The following is a 27,864-nucleotide window of genomic DNA, read 5'->3' as shown; positions in this document are numbered from 1 at the left end:
TTCTGCCGCTGTGTGCCTCTAATTCCATGCAGTTCTGCAGCTGTGTGCCTCTAATTCCATGCAATTCTGCACTGTCCAGCTGGAGAGTGTATCAATCCCACAGGGTAAGGCTCAGTCCCACAAGACCACTCCCCCAGTCCTTTGCAGGTGCCAAGTACAAGTCCCAGGTTGTGACCTGTGCTTCTGACCAACCAGCTATGAATCAGGGTTCCCATGATACCCTTCTCGGGTTCGATTAAATTTGCTGCAGCAGCTCACAGAACTCAGAGGAGCACTTTACTTACATTTACCCATGTATTATAAAGGATATCACAGGCTGAGCATGTTGGCTCACATCTGTAATCCCAGCACTTTGGGAGGCTAAGACGGGAGGGCTGCTTAAGGCCAGGAATTTGAGACCAGCCTGGGCAACATAGTGAGATCCCATCTCTAATTTTTTTTTTTTTAAAGGCTATCACAAAGGACCCAGGTGAACAGCAGAAGGACAGATGCACAGGGCAAAGTATGTGGGAAGGGGTGCAGAGCTTCCATGCCCTCTGAGGGCACTACCCTCCAGAAACTGCTACATGTTCAGGAACCCAGAGCCCCCAGAATCCTATCCTTTTAGGGTTTTAGGCTTTGTTACATAGGCATGACTGATTAACATCATTGGCCACTGGATAACCCAACGTTCAAACAGAAGCTAGGGCATGGAGCTCAAAGTCCTAACCCTCTAATCCTGCCTAGGTCTTTCCAGTGACCAGTCCTTTTTTCTTTTTTTTTGTCTTTTCTTTTTTTGAGACGAAGTCTCGCTATCTCCCAGGCTGGAGTGCAGTGGCGCGATCTCAGCTCACCGCAACCTCCGCCTCCTGGGTTCAAGTGATTCTCCTGCCTCAGCCTCCGGAGTAGCTGGGATTACAGGCGCACACCACCACGCCTGGCTAATTTTTGTATTTTTAGTAGAGACGGGGTTTCACCATGTTGGCCAGGCTGCTCCTGAACTCCTGACCTCAAGTGATCCGCCTGCCTCAGCCTCCCAGAGTGCTGGGATTATAGGCATGAGCCACCGTGCCAGGCCTCCAGTTACCAGTCCTTACCTTGAGGCTACCTAGGGGGTAGCCAGTCACCAGTCACCTGATCAGCACATAAGGACACACTCAGTACTCCAGAGAGTCCAGGAGTTTGAGAAGCTCTGTGCCAGGGGCCAGGGCACAGACCAAATGTACATCTCTTCTTATGCTACAATATCACACTTGGCACCGCTCAGGAATGGCTTTAGAGTTCACAGGTAAGCAATTCTCCAGAAAAACCTTAGGGTATGCGCAAGCTTTCCCTGATTTCATTACAATTGTAGTTAGCATTTTTCAGGCTCATATTAGCAAGGAAAGCCACAAGCAGCTTTTACATGTAATTAAACAATCTGCCAAACTTTTTCCATGACATTTATTAAATTGGAAATGTCCCAGATGTGTGTGAGTAAGCATTCTGAGACCGCTTTCCAAGACTTGTCAAGGTTCTGCAGACAGGACTCGGTATATTCTGCTAGACCAAGTGCTACCGAAGAGCAGCACTCGAACACGCGGTAGGGCTGCCCGACACTGCGTCAGACCGGGGTCTAGAACCACAGTGCAATGCTGAAAGAATGCAAGGAACGCCAACTGAGAACGGTGGCCAGTGTTTTAACAGACATGGGAGACCACAACTGAAAACTCAAGCCTCAGCATACGCAAGACCAAGGAAAACTGGGCTGCCACTTTCCTTTCAGCCTGTGACATGGTCTTAAGAGATGTCAGGTAAAAGATGGGAAGTTTGCTAATTTAATAAACAGAGGAATCAAAGGTCTACGTATAAAGCTGTAACTGAAAGACGCCTTATTAGGGATTTCTTCCTGTGGTGTGGTGGCACAAATGTAGTCCCAGCTACTTGGGACACCGAGGCAGGAGGATTGCTTGAGCCCAGGAGTTCAAGATCAGCCTGGGCAACATACTGGGATCACATCTCTTTAAAAAAAAAATTAAAAAAAAATGGTGTTGAGAGTATCTACGGCTACATTTACATTTACATTCCTGATATTCTGCTGATGAGTCAAGAAAACACAACACTCTAGTGTTCGAGACCATACAGCTAAGGCTGAATGTATAAATATAAATGGACTTGTTAAAGCTTTTGATTCTGTCTCATGCAGTTTTCTTAACAAGCACGACATTGCCTACCAGAAAACGACATGACTGGCAGAAATGATAAAAAGAAAGGGTTTATTGTCAACCAAGGAAGCGTCTCAAGTGCCCTGTCTCCAGCTCACAGCTCTGTTGCCGCAGTGCGCTCCCTCTGCCCGCCCAGACTCCACTGCCCATCTCCATCCTCCCACGAGGCTCTCAGAGAATGCACTCCAGCCCTGGATAGCCACCTTCCTGTGAGCTCACAGCCCTCCATGCCTTTCCTGTTTCCTGGTCAGCCACCCTTCTCCCACTGCTCCCTGGGGAAGCATCCCCTCTAAGGACCAGTGTGGCTGCCCCACCCTACGCAGCTGCTGGCTGCTCCCTCCTCCAATCGAGCCTCTCTTCCCACTGCTGCCACCCCCACGATCCCCTTGATGCTGAATGGGACCTCACAACCCTCAGTTCAACCATTCCCCCTCCTCTGGGAAGGCTCTTCTGGCCCCTGAGGGCAACCTGGCCAGCTCCTTTCCTGTGCTACGCTGGATTCTGTCTACTGTGCCACTGCACAGCCACCGCTTCACTGCACTTTCGTGAGTCTACTTAGACTCCATGCTTCCCAGCTGAAAGGCTGTGACCATCACTGTTAAAACCCCAAGCCACAACAAGGAACCGAGCAAAGCAGCCATGTTCACACGGTCACTGCATATGGAATTAACTGAGTAATACTGACAGCTCACATTACTGCACGGTGGTCCCGTGAAACATTCATGTGCTGCGTACTGCGTCTGGCAAAGCAGTCTGACAAGAGCTCTATGAATGGTTTCACCCTCTACTTTAACAAGAAGGCATCTCAAAATGAGCCAAAGATCCAGACACACAACTGTAAACGAAGGTCCTTTATTAAGAATTTCCTCTCTGTGGTTCTATTAAGCTTACTAAATAGACATATAAGCTTAAGAACAAGTACCCCTATTAATTCAAGCACTTTCCTGAACAAAAAAATATTTCTAAGGTGCTATATGCTAGGTACTCAAAAGATGTAAACTGCAATAACTATATTTGTCTAATGCCTTATGATTTTCAAAATACTTTCATATATTTTATCACATTTTACTCTCAGCAACCCAGTAAGGCACTCATAATTACCTTATTTTACAAATTAGAATACAGACCCAGGCAGATTAGAGAGGTACAAAGGTCACTCAGCTAGTAAGTGGCTTGGGACTCGCAGCCCAATGCAGATGTTATCTTCAGGGGAAGATACCATGGTGAGGACCAAAACCAAGTGCGCAGGGAAGCTGAGTTCTCTCCATCTTCCCTGTGTTGGGGGCTGTGTTGAGTGGTTTGCAGAGACATGCCTCACATCAAATGAATGTCTACTTTGTGCAGGCTAGCATGGTAGATACCTTATGTTAGTTCTCATCAAGTCTACTTATTGGGTAATAAGTAGTATCTCTATTTTACAGATTTTATAGATGGCAAAACAGTCTTAGAGGTGAACTATCTTGGCCAAGATCAGAAAATTGGTAAGCAGAGGACCCAAAACTTGTAACAGGTATGTAGGCGAGAGGGAACAAGGAGTGACTGGGCAGAAAACAACAGACTGCCATTGCAGCAGTTAGTAAAAATGAAGGGCCTGTTTACACAGTAAACCCATGACCTTAAATGGAGAGAATCATGCTGGCCTCACCTCCCAGGGTATCTTTTGGTGGTTTCTTTTGCCCCCTCACGGCTTATCTTGATCCTAATATTTCATCTGTGTTTTTCTTAAAGCCGGTAGCATTTTAAAAGCTGGAGTAGGCCGGGCGCGGTGGCTCATGCCTGTACCCAGCACTTTGGGAGCTTGAGGCAGGTAGATCACCTGAGGTCAGGAGTTTGAGATCAGCGTGGCCAACATGGTGAAACGCCGTCTCTAGTAAAAATACAAAACATAGGCCAGGAGCGGTGGCTCATGCCTGTAATCCCAGCACTTTGGGAGGCCAAGGCGGGCGGATCACAAGGTCAGGAGATCGAGACCATCCTGGCCAACATGGTGAAACCCTGTCTCTACTAAAAATACATAAAATTAGCTGGGCGTGGTGGCGGGCGCCTGTAGTCCCAGCTACTTGGGAGACTGAGGCAGGAGAATGGCATGAAACCAGGAGGGGGAGCTGGCAGAGGGCCGAGATCACGCCACTGCACTCCAGCCTGGACGACAGAGCGAGACTCCATCTCAAAAAAAAAAAAAAAAATAGGTGGGCATGGTGGCACATGCTTATTTATAGTCCCAGATACTGAGAGGCTGAGGCAGGAGAATTGCTTGAACCCAGAAGACGGAGGCTGCAGTGAGCCCAGATCGGGCCACTGTACTCCAGCCTGCATGATGGAGAAAGACTCCGTCTCAAAATAAATAAATAAAAATTAGAAAAATAAAAGCTTGAGTAAACATAAAAGGAATAAATAGTAAAATCAGCCCCAAGCCCCTGAATCCCAGTAGGAACTGGCGGAGAAAAAGCACCTATGAGGAGTGAGAAGAAACCATGCAGGCTTGACTTTGGCTTTGAGGGGCGCATGGTAATGAAGAGGAGTCTGCGGGACATCTCAGGAGAAGGGAGTCCAGGCCTATGGGAAGGGGCAGAGGGCATGGCTGGCAGTGATGGAGGGAGATCTGTGGGGCGGGTGGAAGGGGCAGAGGGCATGGCTGGCACTGATGGAGGGAGATCTGTGGGGCGGGTGGAAGGGGCAGAGGGCATGGCTGGCACTGATGGAGGGAGATCTGTGGGGCAGGTGGAGGGAGCCAAAACACGGAGTCGGTAGCCGGGCTAAGCGAGTCGAGATTCTGTTCCCGCGCCTAGACAGACACTGAACAAACCCTCCCAAAGTGATGGCTGAGGTTAGGCTGGTGGCTGTGGCAAGTGTGCTGGGTGGACTCCAAAGGGAGAGTGCAGAAGCACAGCCTGGACCACAGGCACCGAGGTCCCGGCTCTGAGACGAGAACATCAAAGGCGAGTGTGTATCGGGGGGATCAGGAAAGAAACCCCTGACAGAGCCTCTGAGTGGCAGCAGGGGAGCAGAGGGGCCAAGAGCGAAGCTTGGATGAGAGGCAGAGGGCAATGCTGACTTGGAAGGGAAGGAGAGCACAGTTCTGGCAGGAGAGACAGCAGGACACCCAATGGACATGTCTGAAACAATCACAAAACACAGGGCTGAGGTCCCCGGAGCATCCAGAAGGGAAGACGACCCCACGATAAAGGCTGCTGGAGGGGCCGAGGAGAGGGTTTGTTCAGATGAAAGTAACTGTCCGAGAACAGTATCTTTGTGGATAGCAAGTGCTACCTTTCCCTTGATTCTTTTCACAGGGGTTTACCTAACATGAAAAGAAATCCCTAATGCCTGCCAGTGTTGAGCAGTAAACAGAGAGATGTCAGCAGAAGCACGGTATTAACATTTTATCCTATGGTGTCTGACCCCTGTAAGAAAAAGAAAACCATTTTATTCTAAAGCTGCAGCTAACAAAAGGCCTACCCAGAATCTGTTTCTTTCTTTTCTTTTGAGACGGAGACTCACTCTGTTGCCCAGGCTGGAGTGCAGTGGTGCAATCTTGGCTCACTGCAGCCTCAACCTACCAGGCTCAAGTGATCCTCTTGTCTCAGCCTCCCAAATAGCTGGAACTACAGGTGTGCGCCACCATGCTTGGCTAATTTTTGTGTTTTTAGTAGAGATGGGGTTTTGCCATGTTGCCCAGGCTGGTCTCAAACTCCTGAGCTCAAGTGATCTGCCTGCCTCAGCCTCCCAAAGTGCTGGGATTACAGGTGTGAGCCACTGTGCCCGGCCCAGAACATGTTCCTTTAAATAAAAAGGCATGGTAAAATTGTTTAATGATGACAGAATAACTGTATCTAGACACTTACCCTCTAAATTACTGGCAGTTTAAAAAGTGACTGTAACTTACTATGGTAAGTGTCCGTATCTCTTTATGCAGTATCACTGTAAACTTCTAAGAGAATCGTAAAGATGAATGTAACAGCAATCCCCATAGTGAGTCACAGCACAGGAGAACCAGCACTCTAAGGTGGGGAGGCAGGGAAGCTCTTCCCCGAGCCCAGGGAAGCCCTCTGAGCAGCAGCTGATGTTTTCAGGCCAGCACCGTGGGACAGATCAGCCTGGAAGTCTTTTAATGAACAGGTTCTGGGATGAACACTTCTAGGTACACTCTAGAAAATGTCACTTCCTGGCAGCACCTGGGCCTTTTAATAACAACCATTTATAGTAAAAATAGTTTGGGGAACACAAAAAAGAAAGTGCCAGGCATTCATGGGTTTGTGAAAAGCACCCAGACCCTATCTACAGGAATGTGCTTTTAAGCAGTCTCCTAATTCATCATCAAACTGTTTCAGGAACAAGTATTTCTATGGTTTGTACAAGAAAACAACCTTGGAATGTAGATTCTTTCCGATGTAAAACCTTTATTCTACCCACCCACTACTGCCTCCTGCATAGGCCTTCTACCACTCAGCTCAGCACCCCACTACACACAACCAAAAAGGCAATATTTCTTGTTTATGAACCTTTCTCCTTTAAATGGAGTAATCAGGAACAGGAATAAAAGTAACATGGGCAGTGATATAACAGAAAAGTTGACGGAAGGAAGGAAACCCAAACATCTGATTTGGATTTTCATTCAATATGTGTTCTTTTTTCTTTCTAGAGGAAAGTCAGAGCAGAGAGGAGAGAATCACATGGCATTTTTTCCTGATAATTCTAGAGGGAAGGAGCATTACCACCACCATGTAAGCAAATGCGAAACTGCTCTCTTCAGATCTCAAGGCACAGCTGTCAAGGGTTTTAGTCATGCTGTTGCCATTTGTCAGGCATGCTGGCCACCCAGCATCTGAGCCTCTTCCTATGGATGGGAAATGGTCCACTCTTGAGGAAAAGCAAGTGGCCCAGACGAGGGGCTGAAAGCACCAGAAACTTGCTCTCCCAGCCTCTACTGCATCTGCTGGTGACAACCTCGGAGCACAGACATTACGGGGAAATGGGGCCCGGCTAGCAGGGCCTGGCTAACCAGTGTCCTCCAAACCCGGTTCTCCACCTTCCCAGAGACACTGTGACCCAGTCAGAATCCTCACAATAATTTTTCTGTGCAGATCACACAGGTAGTGCGTAACAAGCCCTTTGACTTAGCAGGCTTATTTTACCCATTACTCATATTTTGAATATGAGTAATTTTGAATTTCATCCATTCTTCTCACACATGAATGCACCCTTCAGACAATACACCCACTGTGGACACACTGAGTGCAAGGAGAGACTGTTACTGTGGACACCATATGTTTCCATATTGTTTACATCTTCTTTTTCATTTTTTCTTTTTTTTTCATTTTAGAGACAAGTCTTGCTGTCACCCAGGCTGGAGTACAGTGGTATGATCATAGCTCACTGCAGCCTTAACCTGCTAGGTTCAGGCGATCCGCTCGCCTCAGCCTCCTGAGTAGCTGGGACTACAAGCACGCACCACCACGCCCAAATAACTTTTTGATTTTTTGTAAAAATAGGGTCCTGCTATGTTGCTCAGGCTGGTCTCGAACTCCTGGCCTCAAGTGATCCTTCCACCTCAGCCTCCCAAAGTGCTGGGAGCCTGAAGCGTGAGCCACCATGCCCGGCCTCTCTGGTTTTGTTTTCTATTGATCACAATTAACTTTGGGAATTACAGGGAAAAGCATTCTTCACCAAAACCAAACTTCTTTAGCCCATTCAATAATGACTATCAGAAGAATGACTAACATGTATTGAATGCTTATTAAATACCAGGCTCTCTTCTGAGAGCTTCATGAATTAACTATCTTCACCACGAGTCTGTGAGGCACGTCTCACAGTGAGCAGCGGAGAGCTAAGGGGACAGCCCAGACCCAGAGGCCATGCTCTTACACACAACCTCAATATCACACCACATTAACAAGCAATCCTCTCCATAAGCACAGAAACAAATGTGATAAAGAAAATTCTCCTCTCCCTCTCCCTCCTCTCCCTCTCCCTCCTCTCCCTCTCCCCACGGTCTCCCTCTCCCTCTCTTTCCACAGTCTCCCTCTGATGCTGAGCCGAAGCTGGACTGTACTGCTGCCATCTCGGCTCACTGCAACCTCCCTGCCTGATTCTCCTGCCTCAGCCTGCCAAGTGCCTGCGATTGCAGGCGTGCGCCGCCACGCCTGACTGGTTTTCGTATTTTTTTGGTGGAGACGGGGTTTCGCTGTGTTGGCCGGGCTGGCCTCCAGCTCCTAACCGCGAGTGATCCGCCAGCCTCAGCCTCCGGAGGTGCCAGGATTGCAGACGGTGTCTGGTTCACTCAGTGCTCAATGGTGTCCAGGCTGGAGTGCAGTGGCGTGATCTCGGCTCGCTACAACCTCCACCTCCCAGCCGCCTGCCTTGGCCTCCCAAAGTGCCCAGAGTGCAGCCTCTGCCCGGCCGCCACCCCGTCTAGGAAGTGAGGAGCGTCTCTGCCTGGCCGCCCATCATCTGGGATGTTAGGAGCCCCTCTGCCTGGCTGCCCAGTCTGGAAAGTGAGGAGCGTCTCTGCCCGGCCGCCATCCCATCTAGGAAGTGAGGAGCACCTCTTCCCGGCCGCCATCCCATCTAGGAAGTGAGGAGCGTCTCTGCCCGGCCGCCCATCGTCTGAGATGTGGGGAGTGCCTTTGCCCCGCCGCCCCGTCTGGGATGTGAGGAGCGCCTCTGCCCGGTCGCGACCCCGTCTGGGAGGTGAGGAGCGTCTCTGCCCAGCCGCCCCATCGGAGAAGGGAGGAGACCCTCCGCCTGGCAACCGCCCCGTCTGAGAAGTGAGGAGACCCTCCACCCGGCAGCCGCCCCGTCTGAGAAGTGAGGAGCCCCTCCGCCCGGCAGCCACCCCGTCTGGGAAGTGAGGAGCGTCTCCGCCCGGCAGCCGCCCCGTCGGGGAGGGAGGTGGGGGTCAGCCCCCGCCAGGCCAGCCGCCCCATCTGGGAGGGAGGTGGGGGGGTCAGCCCCCCGCCCGGCCAGCCGCCGGGAGGTGAGGGGCGCCTCTGCCCAGCCGCCCCTACTGGGAAGTGAGGAGCCCCTCTGCCCGGCCAGCTGCCCCGTCCGGGAGGGAGGTGGGGGGTTCAGCTCCCCGCCCAGCCAGCCGTCCCGTCCAGGAGGGAGGTGGGGGGGTCAGCCCCCCGCCCCGTGCAGGAGGGAGGTGGGGGGGGTCAGCCCCCCGCCCGGCCAGCCGCCCCGTCCGGGAGGTGAGGGGCGCCTCTGCCCGGCCACCCCTACTGGGAAGTGAGGAGCCCCTCTGCCCGGCCAGCCGCCCCTTCTGGGAGGGAGGTGGGGGGGTCAGCCCCCCGCCTGGCCAGCCACCCCGTCCGGGAGGGAGGTGTGGGTGTCAGCCCCCCGCCCAGCCAGCCGCCCCATCCGGGAGGGAGGTGGGGGGGTCAGCCCCCTACCCGGCCAGCCGCCTCGTCCGGGAGGTGAGGGGCGCCTCTGCCCAGCCGCCCCTACTGGGAAGTGAGGAGCCCCTCTGCCCGGCCAGCCGCCCCGTCCGGGAGGGAGGTGGGGGGGTCAGCCCCCCGCCCAGCCAGCCACCCCGTCCGGGAGGGAGGTGGGGGGGTCAGCCCCCCGCCTGGCCAGCCGCCTCGCCCGGGAGGTGAGGGGCGCCTCTGCCCAGCCGCCCCTACTGGGAAGTGAGGAGCCCCTCTGCCCGGCCAGCCACCCCATCCGGGAGGGAGGTGGGGGGGTCAGCCCCCCGCCCAGCCAGCCGCCCCATCCGGGAGGGAGGTGGGGGGGGTCAGCCCCCAGCCCGGCCAGCCACCCCGTCCGGGAGGGAGGTGGGGGGGTCAGCCCCTCGCCCGGCCAGCCGCCCCACCCGGGAGGTGAGGGGCGCCTCTGCCCAGCCGCCCCTACTGGGAAGTGAGGAGCCCCTCTGCCCGGCCACCACCCCGTCTGGGAGGTGTGCCCAACAGCTCATTGAGAACAGGCCATGATGACAATGGTGGTTTTGTGGAATAGAAAGCGGGGAAAGGTGGGGAAAAGATTGAGAAATCGGATGGTTGCCGTGTCTGTGTGGAAAGAAGTAGACATGGGAGACTTTTCATTTTGTTCTGTACTAAGAAAAATTCTTCTGCCTTGGGATCCTGTTGATCTGTGACCTTACCCCCCAACCCTGTGCTCTCTGAAACATGTGCTATGTCCACTCAGGGTTAAATGGATTAAGGGCAGTGCAAGATGTGCTTTGTTAAACAGATGCTTGAAGGCAGCATGCTCGTTAAGAGTCATCACCACTCCCTAATCTCAAGTACCCAAGGACACAAACACTGCGGAAGGCCTCAGGGTCCTCTGCCTAGGAAAACCAGAGACCTTTGTTCACTTGTTTATCTGCTGACCTTCCCTCCACTATTGTCCTATGACCCTGCCAAATCCCTCTCTGTGAGAAACACCCAAGAATGATCAATAAAAATAAAAATTAAAAAAAAAAAAAAATTCTCACCATTTCCCTTTTGACTTTTTGCCTTTGTCACAAAGCCTCATTACACTCAAGGTAGGATTTACATCCCCCATTCAAAGACACCAAAATCCTGCTTTCTGTCCCATGTCTAAAGGACGTGGGCATATCCCTTCAGCAGAAACACTGGATTTCCTTCCCAGTGTTCCTCTCCCTTGACCCTCGCCAACTTCCATCACCTCGCCATCTCCAAACATTCACTCAGGTCTTCTGCAGGTGAATACTGGAATCAAAGTTTACCTTTCTCTACAATTTGCAACAAAAGAACTGTGCAGGCCAGGTGCAGTGGCTCGCACCTGTCATCCCAGCACTTTGGGAGGCCGAGGTAGAAGGATCATTTGAGGCCAAGAGTTTGAGACCAGCCTGGGAAACATGGCGAAACCCTGTGTCTACAAAAAATACAAAACTCAGCTGGGCATGGTGGTGCACTGCACACCAATGGTCCCAGCTACTCGAGAGGCTGAGATGGGAGGATTGCTCGAGCCCAGGAAGTCGAGGCTGCAGTGAGCCTTGATCTCACTGCACTCCAGCCTGGGCGACACAGGAAGATCCTGTCAAAAAAAAAAAAAAAAAAAAAAGAGAGAGAGAGAGAGAACTGTGCAGGAACTACAGAGTATTTAAAGAATCAGAGAGCTGAAAGGGATCAAATCGCTAGTCCTAGGGCTTTCCAACTGTCTTCCTAGGACCCCTTCGAGGGCAGGGTAAAGCAGAGGCTGAGGGTCTCAGCAAATGGCTCCCCAGGGCAGCTGACTTTGCCCTGAGCCACTCTGCATGGTTTTACCTATGGAAAAAGACCCTTCGGAGACTGGCTTCTTCCAGAAAGCTTTAAACTACAGGGCCCAGTCCACCCAGTTTATACATGTGGAGAAGTAACACAAGACTCCAGCAGATTAAGTGATGGCAGACCAGAAGACGCCACTGGCTCCTGAGCCACCTGCTCTCACACTTTGCTAATCGGCAGCTCCCACGTGCCAAAGGCAGTGGGGTAGGGGACTGGCCTTGCCACCGCGACTCTATTATGTTTCAAAGCCATTGGTTTTATTTGCTTCTCTACTGTTCCAGTGATTTGTTTCAAGTTATCATCAAAATACCAACGAAATTGCAGGTTAGCAAATTTTAATGTTATCATGGGCCAAGAGTTGATTGATGGGAAACCAAACAATAGTGTCATACACTTGCTATGAAGCCAACATATAGCACACTTAAATCCCCTTGTTCTGCACTGTGAAAAAGTTTCTGGAAAAAGCAATGAAGAAGGGGAAAAAAATTGAAACTTTGAATGCCTTGGATTAACCACGTGGAAGAGCTAGGAACAGAATTAGATGAGCCACTGAAGAACAGGTAGGTAACTGTTAAAAGATCCCGTTTAGGAAATTATTTCATCATTCTAGGATGCATCACTGTGTGTGTGTCTACTGTGTGCCAGAGGCTACGCTCAACAATGGGGACAGAATAGCACCAGGCAGCAGGCCACATGGGCAGGCACCTTGCTCAGACTAGGCTCCCATCCCAGGCAGGGGAAGCCCAAGCAGCTGCCCCGGATGCTCAAAGGTGGAGTAGGTGCGAAGGGGTGGAAGGGGATCTAACTGAGAGACAAGTCCCTCCGTTAAAGAACCATAAGTGTGTGCACTCCAGTAATACTATAAGGGGGCAGAGGGGTCTGAAGGATACTGTTGTGCCCACTCTTTTTCATGCAGTTGAAGAACTCTGGAGTCAGACTGCTTGGGTTCAAATACAGCCTCTACCATGTAATATCTATGGGATCCTGAGTGAGTTTCCAATTTCTTCATCTAGAAAATGGGGTCATAACAGTGTCCTGCTTTATAGCACTGTCACGAGGCTTCAGTGGGGGCTCATTCCTATAAAGAGGCTTAGAGGCAATAAACATTCACTATGATCTCATTCTATCTCCCAAACATCCATATACCCAGCCCCTGGACGGTACCTTACACACAGTAGACAATACGAATTTGCTAAAAAAATACCCAAATGATTATTATCTCTAATTTACTGTGAGCAAACAGAAGGCTCAGTGATGAGGGAACGTGACAAAGGTAACAAGGGAAAGGGGACATGCGAGTCCAGCTGGCTCCAAGCCCATGCTCCACACAAACCTACTGCTCTCCTTGCCACCCACCCAGCCTGCGCTCCAATGTGGGAATCCACACAGGGGAGGCGGAGTGGAATCTACCTACAGAGGCAGGCAGAAAGGACGCACATGGCCTGCTTCTAAACTATTCACTGGCCGAGTGTGGTGGCTCACATGTGTGATTCCAGCACTTTGGGAGGCCTAGGCAGGGGGGTCACTTGAGCCCAGCAGTTCAAGAACAGCCTGGGAAACATGGGAAAACCCTGTCTCTACAAAAAAATACAAAAATTAGCCAGGCGACTGGCCAGGCGCGGTGGCTCACGCCTGTAATCCTAGCACTTTGGGAGGCAGAGGTGGGTGGATCACAAGGTCAGGAGATCCAGACCATCCTGGCTAACATGGTGAAACCCCGTCTCTACTAAAAATACAAAAAATTAGCCAGGTGTGGTGGCACGCACCTGTAGTCCCAGCTACTCGGGAGGCTGAGGCAGGAGAATCGCTTGAACATGGGAGGCGGAGGTTGCCGTGAGCCGAGATCGCACCACTACACTCCAGCCTGGGTGACAGAGCAAGACTGTCTCAAAAAAAAAAAAAATTAGCCAGGCGTGGTGACACATGCCTGTGGTTCCAGCTACTGGGGAGGCTGAGGTGGGAGGATCACCTGAGCCCAGAGAGGTGGAGGCTGTGGTGAGCTGTGACCATGCCACTGCACTCCAGACTGGATGACAGAGTGAGACCCTGTCTCAAAAATAAATAAATAAATAAATAAATAAGTAAACTATTCATTTAAGTCAGCAGATCTCCATCAATCACAAAAAGAAACAGAGGAAGGGCAATGCACTGAATTCCTGTTTGTAAAGTGCCTTCAGGTAACACAAAGAGCACAGTGCCTGTCTGCTGAGATCGCCCTCCAGTGTGAACACCTCAGCATCTATGGTGGAGGAAAATGAGCTGAGCCACAGGGCTGCTAAGTAAAATTTTACTTGGAATTTCTTTAAGCCTTTCTGCATCAATGGGATCTCACACTTAATCACAAGTGAAGTTCTTTAGATTTTAATTTGTATGAAAAGAAATACCACGTCACACTATTCAAATTAATACTCAGGCTATTCGAAATCATCTCATCCTGCCACATCTCTCTTTAAGGGTACGTAGGATACCATGACCTCGGCTGTCATTCATGTTTCCCCCACAAATTTTTTTTAAGGTGGAAGAGACTGCACTAGCTTCCTCACAGCACCTTGAGATTTCAAGAGATCGGCCGGGCGTGGTGGCTCACGCCTGTAATCCCAGCACTTTGGGAGGCCGGGGGCAGGTGGATCACCTGAGGTCGGGAGTTCAAGACCAGGCTGACCAACAAGGAGAAACCCCGTCTCTACTAAAATACAAAATTAGCCAGGCGTGGTGGCATATGCCTGTAATCCCAGCTACTCGGGAGGCTGAAGCAGGAGAGCCATTTGAACCTGGTAGGCAGAGGTTGCAGTAAGCCAAGATTGTGCCACTACATTCCAGCCTGGGCAACAAGAGTGAAACTGTCTCAAAAAAAAGAGATTTCAAGAGATCAATCGCTCAGAAACACTGATTCATCTCAAGTAGAACTTTAACTTTTCTATATGATTCAACAACTTCAGCATGTCACTACTTGAAATCAATTTTTATATTAGTACTGGCAAAGGTTTAAAACTACATAGGCAGGAGGAATAATTAGCCCTTTGCAAAGCAGAAAAACTTGGAAATGTACAATATGCTTCAAGCTCCCAAATTTTCAGAGTAAAATGAAATTTCCTCCTCCGAATAAGAATGAGACTCTGTGAAAAGAGTATGAACTCCATGGTTGGACCTCCCCTGCCAAGAGAACCTCAATCCAAGTCTACAGGATTCAGCCAAGCCCTTACTTTTAGCTACAGGGGAAAAAAATCCACAAAGTGGAACCATTTTGTCCACATCTCTAAATTAGCATTAGCAGGCACCAACAAAGCCTTAGCTATGCTTCATTTCTGAGAGTGAAAGAAGGCACTGTCACTAATTGCTCCAGGATAACAGGCAAAAACCGGGACTATTCCATGCAAACCAGACACGTCCTCACCCCACCTATCGGAGGTGGGTGCGACAGGGCTAGGTGCAAGACTTCTGAGTTTACATTTTTACAAAGTTCTGGTCTTTTGAACCATGTAAATGTTTTGTGTATTTAAAAAATAATAAACTTTTTTTTTACACAAGGTTTCGCTCTATCACCCAGGCTGGAGTGCAGTGGTATGATCTTGGATCACTGCAACCTCCATCTCTCAGGCCCAAGCGATTCTCGTGCCTCAGCCTCCTGAGTAGCTGGGACTACAGATGTGCACCACCAAGTCTGGCTAATTTTTTTTATTTTTTGTAGAGACGGGGTTTCACCATGTTGCCCAGGCTGCTCTTGAACACCTGGGCTCAAGTGATGCACCTGCCTCAGCCTCCCAAAGTGTGGGATTACAAGTGTGAGCCACTGCACCTGGCTGAAAAATAATAAACTTTTTTAAAAAATGTGTTTTTGAGAGACAGGGTCTTGCTATGTTAACCAGGCTGGCCTCCAACTCCTGGTCTCAAGCGATCCTCCCACCTCAGCCTCTCAAGTAGCTTGGACTACAGGTGTGTGCCACCACACTTGGTTTGAAAAAGAATAAACTTGGCTGGGCGCAGTGAGCCACGCCTGTAATGCCAACACTTAAAAAGCTGGGGCGTGGTGGCGCATGCCTGTAGTCCCAGCTACTTAAAAAGTTTATAAAATGCAAACTCTGAATTAAGAATAAATAGGAACAAATGAACCTGTTTATCAAATTGGTAATTACCTTGGTTATGTTACAACAAATTGTTTTAAACCCATTACTCTAACTATATATTCTCAAGATGTATTTATTTCTAAAGCCAAAAGAATTGCTAAGGAATCCTAAACTTCACTCGAAGGGTTGTTTGTAAGAACAATGTATTAAAATGCTGAACCCATTTTATGAATATCATAGATAAGGAAAACAATGTTAATATTATTAGAAATCAAAATCATCAGTTTAAGCTGTGTAAATATAAAATAAGGGGAAAAAACTTTTATTTTAAAGAATCAGTATGAAATTGGAGGTTTTTTAATGAACATTTTTTTCTAGCTCTGTCCAATGAAAGGACATAAAAGATGCTACCTTCAGCCAGGCACAGGGGCTCATGCCTGCAATCCCAGCACTTTGGGAGGCCAAGACAGGTGGAGTTCTGAGGTCAGGAGTTCAAGACCAGTCTGGCCAACATGGTGAAACCCCATCAATACTAAAAATACAAAAAAAAATTAGCCAAGCATGGTGGTGTGGGCCTGTAATCCCAGCTACCTGGGAGAGTGAGGCAGGAGAATTGCTTGAACCCGGGAGGCGGAGCTTGCAGTGAGCTGAGATGGCGCCATTGCACCCCAGCCTGGGCGACAGAGCAAGACTCCGTCCCCCAAAAAAAAAAAAAAAACAACCAGATGCTACCCCCGTGACAGTGGCCACACCCAGCCCCAAATGCTGATTTCTAAATGCCACTTCCCACTAAAGGGAACCAGGGCTCCTGAGAGGAATGATTTCAGATCTGAGGCAGGAAAAGTACAAAGTAGGCCTGGGACAAATTTCTGTGCCAGAAAGCAATGAAGCACTCAAGAACTAATGGGGTCTTGGCAAAAAGACACAGGAGCCAATCTGAAAGGGACAATATGAGCATCCAAGGAGTAATGACGATGCCTGACTCTAATATGCAGTGTCCTCAGTGACTGAGAGAGCTGGAAAGTGAACAAAGGAGAACACTCTTCTTCACACAGGAATATCTGTTCATCACTGTACACGGATGGAGAGCTGGAAAAATTACCTCTTTGCAACTTCCAGGAAGAAGTGATTTGAGCAGGGAACACCATGGACACTAAAACCATGAGGTTGAAGGTCTCCCAGGAACAAGTAATTACAGAGAGAGAGTCAAAGGAGAGGTCTGCAATCACACCTCAGGCAGTGGCCCCACTTTCTATCACCAAGAAGGAGAGCTCTGGGAATTGTGAGCCTCGAAGGGATACAAAAAGCAGAGGGGAGGCCGGGCGCGGTGGCTGATGCCTGTAATCCCAGCACTTTGGGAGGCCAAGGCGGGCAGATCACAACATCAGGAGTTCAAGACCAGACTGGCCAAGATGGTGAAACCCCATCTCTACTAAAAATGCAAAAATTAGCCGGGCATGGTGGCGGCACCTGTAATCCTAGCTACTTGGGAGGCTGAGGCAGAAAACTGCTTGAACCCAGGAGGCAGAGGTTGCAGTGAGCCAGATTGTGCCACTGCACTCCAGCCTGGGCGACAGAGCAAGACTCCGTCTCAAAAAAAAAAAAAAAAAAAAAAGCAGAGGTGAGAGGAGGCATGGCTGGAGAGCAAGTGAGAGATGTTGAGCCCCAGCGCAGTGGGACCTACACACACTTAGACTTTAACTCTTACAAACGCCTGAATTTAAAAATCTAACCATACAAGTTGTTAGGGCCAACATCAATATGTAATCCCAGCACTCTGGGAGGCCAAGTAGGAGGATCACTTGAGCCCAGGAGTTCAAGACCAGCCTGGGGCACACAGGGAGACCTCATCTTTACAAAAATAAAACAAAAAATTAGCCAGGTGTGGCGGTACATGCACGTGGTCCCAGCTGCTCAACAGGCTGAAGTGGGAGGACTGCCTGAGCTAGGGAGGCTGAGGATACGGTGAGCTGCGATTGTGTCACTGCGCTCCAGCCTAGGAAACAGAGTGAAACCCCATCTCTAAAAACAAATTTTTTTAAAAACAAAAAACAAAAGGCCGGGTGTAGTGGCTGATGCCTGTAATCTCAACACTTTGGGAGGCTGAGGCAGGAGGATTGCTTGAGACCAGGATTGGAGACCAGCCTGGGTAACATAAAGACTCCTGTATCTACTGAAAAAAAAAAACTTAGCTGAAGTCAAACCACTGCATCAGAATATGGGCATTTTTGAGGATCAGTATACACAGGGCAAAACCGGATCGCTGAAAGAGCTGCACCAAATTACTTGGTTGTAGCTAGAATGAAGTTGGCAAGTAGAAGATAAGAAAGGCCTAATCTCAGACAACAGCTTATTTACAAAGTTGTACAAAAAAAAGGAGTCTGCAAGTGAGGAACTATCCACAACTGGGAGAGCAGGGAGGCGCTGGGCCAGGATGTGATGACACAGGAGTCTTCAGCCCGAGGAGGAATGGAGAGCTCAAGTGTTCTGAGCAAAGGAAAGGCAGCTGTACATGCGTTTTAGAAAGATCTTGGCCCGGTGTGGTGGCTCACGCCTGTAATCCCAGCACTCTGGGAGGCTGAGGTGGGCGAATCACTTGAGCTCAAGAGTTCGAGACCAGCCTAGACAACATAGCAAGACCCCCTGCTCTACAAAATAATAATAATTACATATATATGTGTGTGTGTGTGTGTATGTGCATATATATGTATATGTATATATATAGTATATGTATATGTGTATATATATGTGTGTATACACACACAGAAAAAACATTAGCCAACCATAGTGGCGCACACCTGTAGTCCCAGCTTCTTACAAGGCTGAGGTAGGAGCATTGCTTGAGCCCGATCACACCACTGCACTCCACCTGGGTGATAAAGTGAGACCCTGTCTCAAAAAAAAAAAAAAAAAAAAGAAAGAAAGAAAGATCTTGCTGCAAAAAGGGATAAGATACTGCAGAGAGGCTCCAGAACAGGGGCCATGGGAGTCAACCCAATGAAGACAAAGGGTTCAGGTCTGAGAGTCAGTGGGCCTCAGGGGTAACCTCCAAGAGATGGAAAGGTCCATCCCACAGGTCCTGGAGACTAGAAGGATAAGGTTAGCGCAGAAAAGAGATAGGGCCGGGAGCAGTGGCTCACGCCTGTAATCCCAGCACTTTGGGAGGCCAAGAAGGGCAGATCATCAGAGGTCAGGAGTTCAAGACCAGCCTGGCCAACATGGTGAAACCCCGTCTCTACAAAAATACAAAAATTAGCAGGGCGCGGTGGCACGTGCCTGTAGTCCCAGCTACTTGGGACGCTGAGGGAGGAGAATCGCTTGAACCCGGGAGGCAGAGATTGCAGCGAGCTGAGATTGTGCCCTTGTACTCCAGCCTGGGCAACAGGATGAGACTCCATCTCAAAAGAAAAGAAGAGACATAGCCACCTGACTACGTAGAAAACTACCGTTCACAGGACGGGGTACGGATGCGGGGGAAAGATGGTTTGAGCCAATATTGAATTTAAGGAGCCCAAAGCCTGCCCAAATGAAAGTATACAGCATGGCAGTCAGGTAAGGCACCTGCGAGGCACGGTGGCCAAGAGTGGAGGAGTACAGTAGGCAGCTGAAACTCCCAAGGAAAACCACCTCCCTAGTTCTGCCTACACAAACATCAACGAAAAGTGGAAAGTGCTCCCACATTACATCATCCATGCATTTAACTTCCTCAAACCGAACTATGTAAGTTTGTTTTTTTCCATTTCTCTTCATACAACGAAAAAAATGTGGGCTAAATAACCCTTTTTACCTATGGAATATTCAGCACCTAGAATGGTGCATGGCACATACAGACACTCAAAATACCTGAATACATTCATGTATACACTATATACATAAACATTATGTATACTGCATTAAAACAGTATGCATTTATGTATATGATAATTAAAAGGTACACATTGTTCTGTGCTTTATGTGATGGGTGATGTTAAGAGGTTTTTTTTTTTTCTGAGACAGAGTCTCCCTCTGTCCCCGAGGCTGGAGTGCAGTGGTGCGATCACAGCTCATTGCAACCTCCGCCTCCCAGGTTCAAGCGATTCTCCTGCCTCAGACTCCCGAGTAGCTGCGCACCATCACGCCCAGCTAATTTTTGTATTTTTAGTAGAGACAGGGTTTCACCATGTTGGCCAGGCTGGTCTCGAACTCCTGACCTCGTGATCTGCCCATCTCGGCCTCCCATTACAGGCGTGAGCCACCGCACCCAGCAAGAGTTTTTAATTTTTGCTCACAGCACTAACTTTATAGCCCAAACCCATGCACTCGAAGTGGCTCTACTCTAACCAGTGGTTTCCACCCTAGGTCCATTCTTCCCTCCATCCCCAGCTCATTATCCACATAGCATGATCTTTTAAAAACTTGGGAGGCCAAGGAGGGAGGATCACCTGAGGTCAGGAGTTCAAGACCAGCCTGGGCAACGTGGTGAAACTCCCGTCTCTAGTAAAGATTAGCCGGGCACGGTGGCGGGCGCCTGTAATCCCAGCTACTTGGGAGGCTGAGGCAGGAAAATCGCTTGAACCTGTGAGGCGGAGGTTGCAGTGAGCCGAGATCATGCCAGTGCACTACAGCTTGGGCAACAGTGTAAGACTCCATCTTAAATAAAGAAATACATAAATAAATAAAAATAAATAAATAACAACGCAGCTAAATCATATCATTCCCTCCCCTGAGGCCATGATGCACGCAAAGTACTGAAGCCCTAAGGTACTTAAAACAAAAACAAGCAAGTCTTCACCTCTGTCTGATCCCATCCCAACCTACCTAGCCAACCTTACCATGTTCACTCTTCCCTTCCCTCCAGGCCAAGTAACCATGGCCACAGACCCCAGCTTTGACTCAGCTAAATGCTAAGCTCTCCCTTGCTCTGGCCTTTGCTCAAGTAGCCCCACTGCCAAGAAAGCTCTCATACCTGGTTCCTCTTAGCCTTCATCCCTCAGCTCTAAGCCAATCCCCTCGAAAGCCTCACCTTTCTGGACCACAGTGTGCCTGGCAGCCCACCCCACTCAGTCGAGATCATGGATTTCTTCTGAACCACTTCATTCTATCTGGATGTGTCTCGCAACCTGCACCTGCTTTGAGCATGGGTATATTGTGAAAGTCTTCTGCAGGCAGAGACCCTGTCTGTCTCTACCACTGACTGCAGGAGCCTAGAACAGTAATATTCACACAGGGCTCAACAAAATAGGAGGAAGGACTCTGTCTCCTTGCTGACAATTAAAGGTGTAGGAACAGGAAGACAAGATGGCAAATTCAGTGTGTGCAAAAGAGAGATGTAAATGGCCAAATATTATTCTGAAAGGATATATTCAACTATTTCATACACCAAAGACGATGAAAACAAGCATGGTATTTTAAGAGGTGTTTTGCCAACTACTACTAAGAAACAGTCAGTAAAGCAGATGAGGGGGCACCATCTGAAGGGGCAGTCATTAGTATTTATTCTCAGGGAAGAGTCATTTAGCTAGTTTTACCTTATTCCAATTCTTCCTAATTTGTTCACTAAAGCTAAGCTTAGCAAGTACCTTGTTTGCAGCACTCAACAAATTACAGTTGTAGCCAATTTTGCATCATATTAGGTTGAAGCAAAAATAATTGCGGTTTTTGCCATTAAAAGTAAAGCAAAATCCGCAAGTACTTTTGCACCAACCTAACAGCAATACTTGAGAAAAGCTTCTGATTCTTTATACCTAAACCTGGACACTTCCAACATTTGGGGCCAGATAATTCTTTGTTGAGGGGGCTCCACTGCAGAATGTTTAGGAGCATCCCTGCCCTAGCTGTGACAACCACAAATACCTCTCAACACCGCCAAACACCAGCGTCTCCTCTTTACTCTCCCCCACCCCCGTCCCCCTTCTCCCCGCAAGCTTGACCCTGGTATCTGCCACTCGGCTGTCATCCTCTAGTCCTACACAATTCCGCCAGGTTGTTCTTTTCTACTGCCCTCTGCCCTCGGATTCTAGCATCCTAGTTTGGGCTGTAACACTTCATGCCCACATTGCAGGAACTGCCTCCTAAATGGGCTGTCTTGCACCCTCTCGCCTCCTCAATCCATCCAGCACACCTTCCACTGCAACCAGCTGAAGCTCACCCATCACTTTGACAGGGAACACCCCTGACACAGGTAGACTTCTTTTTCACTAAGTTTGGATTTGATTTGAAGACCTCATTCCTTAGAATCTTCTGAGTTTTGTACTCCCTGCTTCAGGGATTGGCAGATTGGGACAGAGACTAGCAAAATTTGGGACCTCACGTGCAATGAAAGGTGAACAGTCTCTCTTCTAGGTTTCACACAAAAGAGTTCTTCAAGCAAGAGGTCTTCTAAAAATCTCATTTGTTGCTTTCAAAAAGACTGTAAAAATCACTGCACTCCAGTTTAAAATAAAATCTCCATTTGAAAATGCAACTGAAACTTTAAAATGAAATTAGAGAGAAGCCCAAAGGCAATATTTGCTTTAAAAAAAAAAAAAAAAAGCACTCGGTCGGTCGGTCAGGCATGATGGCTCATGCCTGTAATCCCAGCACTGTGGGAGGCTGAGGCGGGCAGATCACCTGAGGTCAGAAGTTCGAGACTAGCCTGACCAACATGGTGAAACCCCGTCTCTACTAAAAATACAAAAATCAGCCGGGCATGGTGATGCGCACCTATGGTCCCAGCTACTCAGGAGGCTGAGGCAAGAGAATCGCTTGAACCTGGGACATGGAGGTTGCAGTGAGCTGAGATCGCACCATTGCACTCCAGCCTGGGCGACAAGAGCAAAATTCCTTCTTAAAAAAAAAAAAAAAAAAAAAAAGCCGGGCACGGTGGCTCACGCCTGTAATCCCAGCACTTTGGGAGGCCAAGGCATGCAGTGGATCACGAGGTCAGGAGATCGCGACCATTCTGGCTAACATGGTGAAACCCTGTCTCTACTAAAAATACAAAACAAAAATTAGCTGGATGTAGTGGCGGGCACCTGTAGTCCCAGCTACTGGGGAGGCTGAGGCAGAAGAATGGTGTGAACCCAGGGGGCGGAGCTTGCAGTGAGCCGAGATCACGCCACTGCACTCCAGCCTGGGTGACAGAGCAAGACTCCATCTCAAAAAAAAAAAAAAAATCAGCACTCAAAAAGAAAACATACATGGGATCAAGTCATAGAATAAACATTAGGTAGCTGGGCACACTGGTTCATGCCTGTAGTGGTAGCTACTCAGGAAGCCAAGGCAGAAGGATGGCTTGAGCCCTGGAGTTGGAGATCAGCCTGGGCAACATAGCAAGACCCCATCTCCAAAGTAAGACTAAACACCACACACACAACCTCTCCTACTTCCCTAGCCTCCTTCTTTGCCACTGCCAGATATGTCATCACAAACCCTCCCTCGGTCTGACACAGGGCACGGGGAAGAGTAGAGACTACAGCAGGGTGGAACAGCCCACACAGTGGCCAAGACGGGAATTGGAGGCCAAGGGCTGTGTCTCCCGCTGGGCGGGCCACTTGCTCTACTGTCTTTAAGTGGTTAAGTGACTGGGCAGGGGCAAATGGGGGATTCTGATTAGAAACTGGACAATGTCATGAGAAGCAGACTGGAAAAAAAAAAAAAGAAACTGGACAAGGTAGCCTAAGCGAGGTGAGTGGGTTCTGTATGCTCCCTATCAAGTAATGATAACCAATGTCTCCAGACTCCGCATATGCTGCAGACAGAGAGAGCACGCCCGCTTCAGCTCCAGTTTCAGTGATACGTGGGGTGGCCTGTAGCCCGGCAACCCACCAAAAACTAGAAAAGGTGAGTATGACTTGAAAGTCTGCAGGCATCAAAGAGATGCCAAGGCAGCCACAAATGAAGGGACCAACATTCCAAACCAAAGAGAGGCCCACTGAGGTGAGTCCACTATTCAGAGCCCCCACTCTTTCTGTCAGTGCATTTGACAATTTGGAAGGATTTGGGAGGAGTACACTGATAACTGGGAAGAAAACTCAGCAGAAAGTAGAGGCTACAGAGCTCTAGAAAGCCCCAAGGGTCTGGGGAGACAAAAAGAAGTACAGGCCTGACAGTCAGCCAGGACTTAAGGGGCCAAGATCCCAGAGAAAAGGGAGACACAGGAAATGAGCCCAACACTCTGCAAACCTGGCCGAGAAGCTGGGCTTTCAGTAGTCTCATGGCGTTAAGGAGACAAAACTTGGGCTCCAGGACACGCCAAGAAAGAGGGGCCCTGGGAAACACTCCAGGGTTTCAGATGGAACCCCCGGATGGTTACACCAGGAGCAGGAGGTTGGGGGAAGGCAGCTTCAACTGACGCTTACTGACTGAATCCCAGCCTCTGGTCACCCTGGCCCTGACTGAGCTGAGATGATCTGTCCCTACTCTGGGCATGTGCCAGATGACAGAGGGAAACTTTCTGAAGGAAGACAGCATCACCCAGCGCTTTCTACAGTTTTTCATACATAATGTCTGACTCAATTAAAAAAACAAAAATGGGCGTATCAACAAATGAACCTAGAGAAAAAAGAAAAACAGAAATGGATCCAGAGGTGACCCATATAATAGAGTTATCAGATGCAAATGTCAACTATTCAAAAATATACTTGACAAAAGGAAAAAATTTCACTAGAGAACTAGAATAGTAAAAGGAATTAAGCAGACTCTAGAACTAAAAATTATAACTGAAATTAAGAACTCAATCTATGGGCTAAACAGCAGATTGGACACAAATGAAGAGGGGATGAGTGAAGTGGAAGATGGGTCAGTAAAAAAAATCTGGACTTTAGATTTTGGGCACAATAGCTCACACCTGTAATCCCAGTGCTTTGACATGTCAAGGTAGGAGGCTCACTTGAGGTCAGGAGTTTAAGAACAGCTTGGGCAAAATAGCAAGACCCTGCCTCTACAAAAAATTTAAAAATTAGCTGGGCACAGTGGCACATACCTATAGTCCCAGCTACTCAGAAGGCTGAGGCAGAAGGATTGCTTGAGCCCTGGAGTTTGAGGCTGCAGTGAACAGTGATCACGCGCGCCACTGCACTGCAGCCTCGGCAACAACAGGGTGCCTGTCTTTTTCTTTTACCCCGAGACGGAGTTTCGCTCTTGCCACCCAGGCTGGAGTGCAATGGCGTGATCTTGGCTCACTGCAACCTCCGTCTCCCAGGTTCAAGTGAGTCTCCTGCCTCAGCCTCCCAAGTAGCTGGGATTACAGGCATGTGCCACCATGCCCGGCTATTTTTTGTATTTTTAGTAGAGACAGGGTTTCACCATGTTGGCCAGGCTGGTCTCGAACTCCTGACTTCAAGTGATTCACCCACCTTGGCCTCCCAAAGTGCTGGGATTACAGGCGTGAGCCACTGCACCCAGCCACCTGTCTCTCAAAAATTTTTATATACATATAGATTTATATATATATGTATGTATGTATATATATATACACACATGCTAGCTCATGCCTGTAATCCCAACACTTTCGGAGACTGAGGCAAGTGGATCACTTAAGTCCAGGAGTTTGAGACCAGTCTGTGCAACATGGCAAAACCCCACCTCCACTGAAAATACAGAAATTAGCCAGGTGTGGTGGCACGCACCTGTAGTCCCTGCTACTCAGGAGCTGAGGTGGGAGGATCGCTTGAGCCCAGAAGGCAGATGCTGCAGTGAGCTGAGACTGCACCACTACACTACAGCCTGGGCAACAGAGCGAGACCCTGTCCCAAAAATACACACACACACACACACACACACACACACACACATCCCCCCCTACACACAGGCCGGACACGGTGGCTCACGCCTGTAGTCCCAACAGTTTAGGAGGCCAAGGCAGGAAGACTGCTTGAGCCCAAGAGTTCAAGACCACCCTGGGCAACAGAGAGACCCAGTCTCTAAAAACTAAATACACACGCACACACACACACCCCTAGACACATACACAGAAAAGGTCTAGAAAATACGGAAAGGAGCACAAGAGACACATAGGACATGATAAAAGCCTAATGTATATCACACCATTGCACTCCAACTTGGGCAACAAGAGCGAAACTCCATCTCAAAAAAAAAAAAATGCCTAATGTACACAAAAATGGAGGCCCTCTGAGTGAAGATGAGTGGAAAATAGGAATATTTATAGAGAGAAGAGCCAAAACTTCCAAAATTGATTAGGAACCAGGCCACCAATACAACAAATACCAAGTTTTGCTAATGCCTGAAGCAAAGAAAATGTTACAAGCCACCAGAGGCAGCTTCAAATCCTGGTGTGAGGAATGAGTAGCTGGTGAGATCTTGCTGTGTGTCTGATTAGTCCTTTCTCTGCCTTGCCTGTTTGAGCTTCAGCAGAATTGAAAATGGCTGGCAGTAAGGCTGGGAAGGACTCCAGAAAGGCCAACAAAGGCAGCTTCCCACTCACAGAGAGCCAATTTGCAGTTCCTGGTGGGCCGTATTCACTGACACCTGAAATCTAGGACAATCAGTCCTGGACGTGTGGGCGCGACTGCCGCTGTGAATAGCACAGCCATCCTGGAGTACCTCACCGCAGAGGTACTTGAACTGGCAAGAAATGCATCAAAAGACTTCACAGTAAAGCATACTACCCCTCATTACTTGCAACTTGCCATTCGTGGAGATAAAGAATTGGGCTCTCTCTTCAAGTCTACAATTGCTGGTAAAGGTGTCATTCCACACATCCACAAATCTTTAATTGGGAAGAAAGGACAACAGCAGACTGTCTAAAGGCTGCCTGGATTCCTTATTATCTCAGGACCCTAAACACTCTACCAGCTGTCCAGTGTGGCTGATTCCAGTGAACTGTATCTCTGTGAAAAACACAATTCTGCCTTTCTGTAATTCTACTTGAGCAAGTTGGAAGTTTAATTAGCTTTCCAACCAACAAATTTCTACATTCAAGTCTTAACCATATTTGTTACTGTGGCTTCAAAGAAGCTATTGATTCTGAAGTAGTGGGTTTTGATTGAGTTGACTGTTTTCAAAAAACTGTTTGGATTTTAATTGTGATGGAGAGTTATAGTAACAAACATTTGGTTTTGCACAAACATTATTTCCACTCTGGTGGATAAACTCAGTAAAAGTCATATCCTCTCCAAAAAATAAAAATAAAAAGCAACCAGAGGGGAAAATAAAAAGAAGTATTACTTCAAATGGGACAACAATAACACCAAAAGCTGACTTGTCAAGAAAAAGGAAGCGAGCTAAAAAAACAATGAATTCGCTGCTACAAAATGGTGTAAGGAAATGACCACGATCCCAGAATTCTATACCCAGCAAAATCATCCTTCAAAACTGAAGGCAAGTTGGGCACGGTGGCTCACACCTGTAATCCCAGCAGTTTGGGAGGCTGAGGCAGGCAGCTGCTTGAGCCAATGAGTTTGACCCCAGCCTGGGAAACATGGTGAAACATCACATTTTTAAAAAAAAAGGCCAGGCATGGTGGCTCACGCCTGTAATCCCAGCACTTTGGGAGGCTGACGAGGGCAGATCACCAGGTCAAGAGATAGAGACCATCCTGGCCAACATGGTGAAACACCTTCTCTACTAAAAATACAAAAATTAGCTGGGCGTGGTGGCACGTGCTTGTAGTCCCAGCTACTCGGGCAGCTGAGGCAGGAGAATTGCTTGAACCCGGGAGGCGGTGGTTGCAGTGAGCCGAGATCACATCACTGCACTCCAGACCGGCGACAGAGCGAGACTCCATCTTAAAAAACAAAACAAAACAAAACAAAACAAAACAAAAACTAAAGGCAAAATAGAAAATTTTCAGGCAAACAAAAATGACAATTCATTATCCACAGATATGAACTCAAAGAAATACCGTAGAAGTTCTTCAGGGAAAAGAAATATAGGCTGGGCGCAGTGGCTCACATCTGTAATCCCAGCACTTTGGAGGCTGAAGCAGGCAGATCGCTTGAGGTCAGGAGCTTGAGACCAGCCTGGCCAACATGGTGAAACCCAGTCTCTACTAAAAATACAACAATTAGCCGGATGTGGTGGCATATGCCTGTAGTCCCAGCTACTCAGAAGGCTGAGGCAAGAAAATCGCTCAAACACGGGAGATGGAGGTTGCAGTGAGCCAAGATCGTGCCACTGCACTTCAGCCTGGGCAACAGAGCGAGACTCTGTCTCAAAAAAGAAAAAAAGAAAAAAAAAAAACAAGAAATATAATCCCCGGCAGAAACATGAAACAACAATAAAGAATGAAGAGCAACAAAAATGGAAACTACGAGGATAAATCTAAATAAACATTAACTGTACAAAATAATTATGATACTGCAAAAAGTATATCTAAAATTAAAGTACATAAACTTGTAAGATGCAGCTAAAAGCGTGTAGTGGCTCACGCCTGGATCCCATTGTTTTGGGAGGCTAAGGGGGGAGGATCAC

The 27,864-nt window shown here is 48.6% G+C and overlaps 1 protein-coding gene, 1 non-coding gene and 1 pseudogene across 39 annotated transcripts in view; 1 reads left to right on the top strand and 2 right to left on the bottom strand.

Moving 5' to 3' along the window:
• Positions 1–27,864, bottom strand: part of PPFIA1 (PTPRF interacting protein alpha 1) — a 118,460-nt gene that overhangs the window by 84,126 nt on the left and 6,470 nt on the right. The gene's annotated exons all lie outside the window — the stretch shown is intronic.
• MIR548K (microRNA mir-548k) lies at positions 21,065–21,179 on the bottom strand. The gene has a single exon (NR_035892.1). It is a non-coding gene; the product is annotated as a microRNA mir-548k (primary transcript).
• LOC129136442 (histone H2A.Z-like) lies at positions 25,815–26,199 on the top strand (annotated as a pseudogene).

Source organism: Pan troglodytes, chromosome 9 (genome assembly GCF_028858775.2).
Source record: "Pan troglodytes isolate AG18354 chromosome 9, NHGRI_mPanTro3-v2.0_pri, whole genome shotgun sequence".
NCBI lineage: Eukaryota > Metazoa > Chordata > Mammalia > Primates > Hominidae > Pan > Pan troglodytes.
The sequence above is the reverse complement of the archived record's forward strand: the minus strand, read 5'-3'. Positions and strand labels throughout refer to the sequence as shown.